This window comes from Spea bombifrons, chromosome 1, assembly GCF_027358695.1.
Source record: "Spea bombifrons isolate aSpeBom1 chromosome 1, aSpeBom1.2.pri, whole genome shotgun sequence".
NCBI classification, from domain to species: Eukaryota; Metazoa; Chordata; class Amphibia; order Anura; family Pelobatidae; genus Spea; species Spea bombifrons.
Genome location: NC_071087.1, coordinates 119,583,045 through 119,593,237, shown reverse-complemented (window position 1 = coordinate 119,593,237; position 10,193 = coordinate 119,583,045).

Here is a 10,193-nt window from a genome sequence, read left to right as displayed (position 1 = left end):
TTATTGTGCGATGCCCTGTCAGTGTGTTGGGCTTCCTGCACTGACACACGAACACACAGCTACAATAACACGAATACGGATTAGTACAGAACACCGGCACCTTCCTGCAGCCGCAAGCTGTCTTGACACAGGCGCACCTACGTGTAGGATCGGTCCAGCTGGAATGATGTGAACCTAAACAGGGTATTGACAAGCACAGGCAACATCTGGCCTGCCATCTGCCATGTGACTACGACGTCCAGTCCCATCATGCCCTCTTGCACACAATCTGCATAGGACTACAACTCCAAATGCCATCCCCCTCAGTGTATTTAGAGTATTTGGCATCTTGGGTGTATCCTATACCCCTGCCACACTTTAAAATGTAAAAACACCCATACTCATTCTTACTCATGGTCTCTTGCTCACACACTCTCACTCTCTCACACATTCTCAATGTCTACACCTTGACCAATTTGATGTGCCTGGCACCTTTCCCACAGCTCTGCTTCTTCGGTTGATTTACGGAATAAGAGAAGCGTTTCTGCACCTCTCTTTCTCTGTGAATCTGTCTGCACTATTCTGGCCATTAAATGTACTCACGCAAAAGGGTGGAGCCACAGGGACCCTGTTCCTCCAATAAGAGAGAGGGTGTGCCCAGAGGCTCTGCCCTTTTGCGGAAGGACTCCGGGAGACCTTGATCACAGGAAACGGATAGCCTTTTCCCGTTCCTCCGATTGGGGAGAGGGTGTGACTGGAGGCCCCACACTTTTGCGGAAGGGCTTTGGGAGGCGGATGAGGAAAGAAGACACAAGAAGAGACAAAAGAAGAAGCATAGCTGCGGGAAATGAGACAGGGACACGGAAGCGGTCAGCGGAGAAGTTAGACAGACATTGAAAAAGAGAGAATTCTGGGGGACCTATAATTGGCACCCCCCTAATGAGTGGCACCTGAGGCGGAACGTACCCCTTTAGCTATGCCAATGGCCATCACGTCTAGAGGCAAGCCACCTGAACTCAACCTCTAGAAGGCAGACAGCTGTAGATGGTGGCTCCGATCATAATGTGCTTAAGATTGTAAGCTTGCGAGCAGGGCTCTATCCAATGTATCGGTTTCTCTTAGTCTCTCTCAATTCTCGTCTTGTCATACCCCTTGAATATATATGTTGTATTTAAGCGCTGCATACACTGTTGGTGCTATATAAATAAAATATAATAATAATAATAATGTGCTAAATAGTCATCAGTCTTAGGTAGCCACACACTAGGCTAACCAAAAATTGCCCAGAAATAATGGTCATATATCCTATTTGGAACCTGTCCTTTATGAGAGTTACAAGTCCTTGGACTGGATCACCAGGTAATTTGCCATGGGTTGCATTCGTAGGTGAATGTTGACCGAATAGTCCCAAGACTCAATGCTTGTGCTTTTTGTAGCTTAATTATGCTGTAGCTGCAACAGTTTATTTTAACAAGTGACGAGAAGCAGCTAATTAAATAATTGGATATGTTTATCATCACGTGAAGGGCTCTCTCTTTCTAGACAGCCAGAAGGCCAAAAGTTTCTAGACCCACAGTATGTTCCCGGTGCCTGCCTCCTATTTACACTTGCTTTCTAATATAAGTAAAAGGAAATGACTATACTCCTGCCTGGACAGTAAGATAGGCCACCTAGTTTGTCGTTATAGAGGACCAGCTATTGACAGTAAAGTAAGTAAAGCACAGTTGCAAAGGTTGCACAGATTAGGGCAAGAGGAGTGTTTTCCCTCACATGTCTGCTATGATTTGATGCCCTCCACTGCTGTGCAATCAATGCCTTCATAATCATTGCTTGGCGAGTCCATTTAATAGTACATAACGCGCGGTAGAAGGCACAATGGATGCCAGTCATGGATTTATCACTTTGATTTCACCTTTACAGTCACCTGGAAAATATTGTACAAACTCATGTGAATTTTATTCTGTGAGGGTGCAACAAGTCCCACAGATATAGATATGATTATATAAATAATGTTCTGATGATAAAAGGAAGAAGTGTGCTCAGAGTTACTTTACACTCTTATTTCTAGGATACAGCAATGCCTTGGGGGCACTTCAATCATCTGTCAAACGTTGGTGCTCCAGGCCAACTTAAAAAAATCCAAAATTAATTTATTGTATGTCCTAGGGATGTGCATATGTACGTTTAATATTGTACCGGTTATAACTTGGGCTTTCCTCAAGCTATGCACCTGCTTGCCTGAGCACATTAACCTGTTTTTACCCCAATACACTATCTGTACAAGAGAAATTGCTGTACATCTCAGCCTATGGTCAAAAAGGACCTTCTGCACTTTTATACATACACACTGATGTGACACTTATAAAAAGAAATGCAACAGAACAAAGAAGCCTAGAAGCAAGAGAGATTTATGGCCACTGAGAGGCTTGTCACATCATTGTACCCAATCATTTTTTGGGGGAAAGAAGTCCTCTCTAAATGCCAGAAGTGTCCCCTGAGCTAAATATCAGAATAAAATGCCTCTAAACTATAGAGTACTGAATCGGGGCTCCTCATGCTTGCAAAATTAACTTTACTTTGAAATTTAACAATGCTAAAGTCATGATGCACCATCCTGCATCGTGTGGTGGCCCCTGACAGGACCCACAACTTGGCCAGCGTTTAGAAAGAATAACCAAGGTTGCAAGCTTACCTCCCAGCAGTAGGGCAGTCTCAATTTTCAGGGCTTTTGCAGACAGTGGAGGATCATAGGCCAGTTGGAGAGATCCTCTGATCTGTCTTGACTGGCCCAGGTAGCTGTTAGCCAAAAAAGGTCTATACTGTTAGAGCGCAGACCTCCATTGCAACTCCCATAAGGCCACCCATGCGGCTAAGGTGGCTCTTCTGTTCAGATGGGCTCTGCTCTGAGCCCCTTTAGCCCATAAATAAATGACATTTGGTCAACTAAATGACTATTTCAGGATCCGACTCTAGATTCTTACACATGAAGATAGAAAATGCCACATCACAAGAACATAACAATGATAACACAAGTGCAGACCTGTCTTCCCAGCAGCATTGTTTTTTACTGTAACTGTATTGGTGTAATATTCACTCATGACTGCTGTCCATTATTTAATGGAACAGATGATTCAGAAATTGAATTAATTCAGTGTGCTAACAACAAACCCACTGAAAAAAATGTAATGATTAAATAAGTAACAATAAGACATGGACAACCGTGTAGAAAAAAAGGCTTATTGATAATTAGACAAATAAAACCAGGACTTTTCTCCTGCACTCCCTCTTCTAAATACACTTGTCTGGCAGTGGCCATGTCTCCCTACATAATATTGTGCGCCCCAGCACCGCTGGAGGAGCAGGATTAGTTGAGGAGATCATAGATCTCCCTTGAACCAGCCTGAAATAAAGGGGGCATGAGATCTGTTTATACATACCTCTGTCTCCCTGCTCCCACACAAAGCATGCCTACGGCTATTAATGCCTGAATATAATGCCATTTCTCGGTGCTCAGCACTGAAGCCGAGTGCACCTCAACAGAACAGTGACGCAGATCTCGCACTTGGACCGTGGGACTTATGAAAGATAAGATAAGGGGATTGATTAATAGAAAGGGGAGAGGTAAAGGGGGGTAACAAGAATGGGAGACATGGGCAGAAAGGGTTAGCCCCCCATATAAATAATTTTAACAAAAGATAATTCCATTTGTTAGTTCTTTGTTAGATCAGGTTGGATAAACTGTTTTTTCCCATTAGATCCACTCTAAAATATGCAATATTAACAATCTTTTTCGGGGGGGGGGTAAAGATCTAACAAATGGAATGATCTTTTTTGTTAAAATTCTTAATATGGGGGGCCTAACCCGGGGGAGGTGAGATAATGAGATGAGGAGAAATTATGAGAAAGGGGAGCGAGTGTGTAAAAGTAAGTGTTAATGTGTGTGTGTAGGCATTTGTACATTTAGAATACACATGTAATACACATGTGTATTCTAAATGTACAAATGCCTACACACAGTCTATCCATTATTTTGGGCCTAAAGGGTATAGAATGAATAAATGGTGCTTGTGAGCCAGGCTGAGAGGAGCCCTGACTGAGAGGAGACCACTGTGGGTGCAATCTGGGTGTCGGATAAATCCTGTGGGTGCAATCTGGACATGTATTTCGTCTGTGTTTAATCTGGGTGCTGGGGGAAGTCCTACAGGGGCATTCTAGGTGCTGGGTAAATCCTGTGTGTGTGTGTAATCTGGGTGCTGGGGCAAATCCTGTGGGTGCAAGCTGGGAGCTGAGGCAAGTCCTGTGGGTATAATCTGGGTTAAATCCTCATGTACATATCATATAGCTGAAGAGTAGGTTTTCTCTCTTCTTTTCTTTCACCTAATCACCTGTCCCCTTGATCTTATCCCCCTCCATCTTACCTAGCCTCTTTCATCCACTTTTTCTGTCCTAACATCTTCAATCTCCACCTCTACACTGGATCCTTCTGATCTTCATTCTAACACACAACTCATCTTTGAAAATCCCTCCCTGGACCATACCTGTCTGTCAATTTAATGCACCAATCCCTCTACTTCCTCTCACCTCTAAGCGTCTTGAACCGCTAACTAACTTTTATAGTATCTTTCTGCTGTTTTTCACATCGTGGACCACACTCTCCTTCTTCAAACCCTTCACAATCGTGATTTCAGTGATGCCTCTTTCCAGGTTCTCATCCTCACTAGTAGGAGCTACATAAAAATCCTTTAGAGGTACCATAAAAAAGGTCCAGGCACATTTTAATTCCTTTATTATAGAAAAAATATTTCGATGTATGTGGAACTGCAACACAAAAATAAAATCCAAACAGACCAAATGGGCCACTGTTCCTCCTGTTCTTGTCAGTTTTCACCTGTAGGCATGGGATCATTTTGCATAGTCGTAAGAACCAGTAGTTCCCCTAGAGCATCAACATCGCCTCATCCTGTTTGAAGTTGGTAAGCCTTTGATGTTGATTCCAAAATTCCTAAAGCCAACTATGTTAAATTTTTCACAACGTATCTGCAGTCATAGGAAATAAGAAACAAAGGGCAATTATGAATAAGGATGAAAACGTTTGGCCTAATGCACTGAACCCAGTATTACTCTGCCAGTGCTAGACCATGGAGTATGGTGTCCTTGTTCCAGTTATGGTGTCTATGTGTCTTCCACTTTAGGTATTTATTCCAGTGTCGTGATTCAGAGTACACAAGACGCTAAATACGAGTGGCAGTACTGACAGTTCCTTAAACCCCCGCTCTTTACAAGCTGGAAAGTACTGTCATTCTAATAACTCTTTAGTGCTCTTTACCCAATGGTATGCCGTCTGCCGTAGCCACGCTAAGATTAAACTCCAAAGAGTACAGAAACACAGAAACAAAGCATGATGGCATCTACAACTACCCTGACCTAAGTCATTTTCATTCTCCAATTTGTTTTGACTTTAAAAGGATTTATTCACTAAATAGGGAGTTGGCAGGGATTTGCATCTCCCCAACTTTACATCATGAAGGGCCAACCCAAATGGGCTCCTACTGCAGCAATAGCTTTAGTGGCCCTGTATAAAGTATTTTTAGCTTGGGGAGACTATCCTGACAAAAAAAAATCTAAAAAACAGCTAAATGCAGACATAAATAAATGCAATCTCCGCTGGTAGTCTCTTTCATTAAAAGTGCAGCGGATGATGTGGAAAAAGTCATTTTATGAATGATGTTGGAATCTGCGATAGTTATTAATAATGCTTTTGGTTTGTGAATATTTCGACGTATTACATTGCTTCGCACAGTATACATTTTCCTTTTGGCTGCTGCAAACATTAACAGCTAAGTGTTTTCACCCTCAACTGCCTACTAGTTCACTTCTGCACATGAACTGTGAAACCACAAACATCTCTGCATCATCAAACAGAAATGAGTAACATATTCCATACGGTGCAAGGGTCCTCAGATTAGGGCATGATCAGCAAAACACGCCGTTACTGGACTACTGCTTTGCAATCTTTAATTTGGGAATTTGGGATTACATGGAAAATAAGGCCGTATAAAATGCATCTCCATCCACTGTGTATACCTGCATATGTTAGCATACCGGCAGGGCCGGCCCAAGGCAAAATGCCGCCTGGGGCGAATTTTAAAATTGCCGCCCCCCCCTTATCTGCCCTTCCTCTCCCTCCGTCCCCCCCTTGTACTTACCTTTCAGCAGTCCTGCAGCGAGTCTCCCTGTTCGGTCTCGGTGCCGGCTTGTAATGCTGAGCGCCGGAAATCTAACATTATCTTACCTCAGGTATCTGATCTAGAAGCAAAAATTCCACATTTAGGGAGACATTTGCCATCTTTCCTGGCATCATCACAGTAATGATACAGTATCACATTGGTTTTATGGTTCCATTCTTCCTAGAATGATTTATTCTATAGCCTGTCTTCATATTGCATAACACAGTCAATCAAGAACGGTGCTGGAAAAGTGATGAAGGCTTCACCTGTAGACTGTTCAAAGGAGATGGGGTAACTACAGGTTTGTTCATTAGGTCCTCAACATCTCCTTCGTGTAATCACAGTCAATTAAGTCAGCGACTTCATGTTTCTGACCAATCCACCTGTACTCATTAAGGGGTAACGAGTTTTGGGCGCCGGGGAGGTCTTCATGTACAACTTCTGGGGGGAAAAATCTTGGTATTCTACGAATATTTGTCTGTTCCCGTATTCATTTTGGGCGAATATTCGTATATGTTCTTTTTTTTCTTCGTTTTCTGCCGGCTGCCATGGAAATGCCGTGAAATGGCAATGAAACCAATAAATGAATGCGTAGAAGTTGAATAGGGACTTTGAGACCGATTTTACATACTTGCCTAACATTTGCAACTTACCTACAATGGCATATTTACCTACAACCCGAATTTGACTGGACAGGACTGAAACAAAATGGGACTGTTCCGGTAAATTTAGGACGGTCAGGAATTCAGATTGAAGAAAGTGGGTCAAAAACTCAAAATAAGCTTAGACTTAGAGTTATAGGGTTAATTTAGGGTTATGGATAGTAGTAGTGCACCGGTTTGGCTAAAGATCTATTATAAATGTATCTAATTTTAAATTTAATTGGTGTTATTAAATGCATGATGTCACAAGAGTTATCTGATTGGACAAACGAAGATCAACTCACTCCATCAATCATGTCCCTCCTCCTCTTCTTCGTGTCTGTTTATCTGCCGCCATATTCGTTTATTCGGTATTTGGTTTGAACAACAAAAATGCAACATTCGTGTTCGTTTTCATGTTGTCCCGAATACGAATGCAAAAGTCTAGGAGGGGGCATTTGTGAGGGTATCACAAAAACAAGCACTGTTGGCAGGGCCCTGGGTACCAGCGACAGCACTTCCACTTCTTCAGGCGATCTGTTTGTTAGTCAGTGTACCTCTGGGTCGAGCTGCGCTGTCACTCTGATGATGGAGGCAGCACTCCATGTAGATTCAGATCTAAACAGACAGAGAGGTTTCCGTAGTTTATGGAGGAGAGGGAGAACGTGCTCTATGGCTCTTAGCTATGAAATCCTGAGATGGAATTACTTAGTGCCAGCTGATCGGACAACAATCGGCAATTTCCCAAAAGGGGATTCTATGCCAGACAACCTGAGAGGCCGCTCGATTTTATTTATATTTTTAGAACAAGGAAGGGGTTTTAGATAAATGGCAATATAGCGAAGTACAACAGGTTAGCAATAGCGGTCAATGTTTTAGAAGCTATGACTACCTGGCTTTTAGGACTTGCCCTGCTTTGGTCAGAAGAGTATGTTGTTATACTGATTCTTACTGCTTGCTTTATGATGAATGACAAATAATGTTTTCGCATTTCAAAGGTTGCAAGTCACACTATATTATTATCCACGTTCATTTGTTAAAGTGACAGTTTAATAAGCCTAATACACCCACTATAGAAGAATGCATATTAAGGTACTCTGTGCGTGCTTTAATATGCATTCTTCCAAAATAGGAGGGGAGCTTTTTCTTGAAGTAGAAGCTGCATCTTTGTTGCTGCAGTTGCCGACTGTTCTACTCACAGATTGACTGCTTAAAGCATATTACGTGCACAGAGATGCGTCGGCTGAGCACATCTCCTGTATGGCATTAAGATAGGGGGTGAGTAAGGGGCAGATGCATATGGAGGATTTTGCAGCACTCCCCCACACACTTACTTAAGGGACAACATGAACATTTAAAGGGACCATTAAGGTGCATATGATAGCTGGAGTGTCCCTTTAAGAGTATCGCCCACCATTTCAAATGGCCATGGAGGGGTACTTTTGTTTCAGGATGTGTGGCAATGGGGCAGAACTGTACCAATACAATGTATGCAACTTTGTAACCTATGCTGTCCCAGACTCCCATTTTCCCCATTTGTCTAGCGCTCCCTCAAGCAGCACCCATGTGCATACCTGGGAACTCTCCGGGTTTGATCCAGAGATTGCCGGGTGAGCGGTGCTCCTCTGGTTCTCCGGCCCAAGACTCAAATCCTCCGGGTCGCGGGAGCGGGGTCTTGACACGCCCTGCTCCCCGCCCATTTTTTCCTTGAAATGGGGGTGTTGCCCACTCCCCCGACATATACAGCAGGACCGCCCACCAACGTCAGCGGGACCGCCCACTGACGTCAGTGTGCAGTCCTAGCCGCGTCCCGCATGGGAAGGCTCCGGACAGCCGGAGCCGAGATGCTCCCAGGTATGCCCATGTGGCTTCCTCGCATATGAAGCCGTGCACCAGGATATGATGTCATATACCAGCATTCAGCTTGACTAACTTGTATGTCTTGCCCCTGGTACGGACGGTAAGTAAGGCTTGTAAAATAATGCATTTTGCTCACACAATTTATTTTCTTAATTGCTTTCTTAATGGTTTAATACACATTATTTTGGCTTTTAGGGCTGTAGACAAGGAAGGAAAGAGATATGTGTTAAGCAATCCTGACATCGGCGAAGGAATTAGAAGGGGAAAATAGGAATAGGCAACGAGGGCAGAGCAAAGTGTAAGAAAAATGCTTTTTTAGAATGGTATATAACAGTAGAGAGTGACTCCCAGCACACTCAGACATTTAATGGCAATATCGTTAAATCTATGAGGTGATTAATAAGAAATCCGCAGGACCAAGGGTTACTCATACCCTGAATACTTGAGCCATTTGTGTCATATGTTTGTTCAGCCATGATTCCCCTCTTCTGCATTTCGTCTACCGGCAGACATTATTCATTCATTTTCTTTTTTTAGATTTTTATTTACGGATTAAATAAGATTCTAGCCCTTTAGATCAAATCTGCAAACAAATTAACCGCTTTCCATTCCAGTCAGCTTAGTTTGCCAGAACCAACTTTACCACCAGCTTTTTTTTTCTTATTTCTTTCCGTAGAGTCTATACCGGCCTCTTCCAACGGTTTCTCTACTGGATTTTTATTGGCCATTTGAATTTCAAACTGCCTGCGTATTTCCTTATAAATGTGGCTATTTTTACCCAGACGGTGCAATGTTTTATGTCACTGGCAGCGATCATTGAGCTTCAATTACCGCACACCCCGGCGTGTGGTTCAAGCAGCTAGCGTCAAAACGCAGCAGGATTTTAGGAAGCAAAGGGTGTGAGAAAGATGAAGAAAAAGGTAAAATAAAGTAGAATGTGCAAAAGCACAGGTTTTTGGCAGACATCCAGACGTTTGAACTTTACACTGAGTGTTTTATTGCTGTGTTGATGCCACAAATCATCTGATTCCTTATACTTAGCATTGAAACAGTCATCTTATGAAATCTAAAGCTGGTGTTGCCCAAAAGAACACACTCATCCACTCGTAGTGTGACACAGACACAAAACCGACCTATATTGCTATTTTCCACATTATGCTTGCAAAATTAGCCATAGTGTGATCACCAGGAGCGTAGCTAAAGGGGGCCCCTGGTGGCCTGACCGCTGCCTAACGTGGGCCTGCACCCAGTGGGCTCTACCCCACCATGTGCCCCCCAATTGAAACGCCGTTTTTGTTTGTTTTGTTTTACTGCAGCCGCGAGGAAGCACTGATTGACACGGAAGAGAGAGGGGAGCCAAGCGGTCGCTCAGGAATAAGTTTTCAGCAACCGCTCGGCGCCTCCTTAATGTCCTCCGCGAGCCCTCTGCCCTGGTCGCGGTGCCGGCGTTTCATGTTGAGCGCCGGAATATTGTTATTCATTTTTT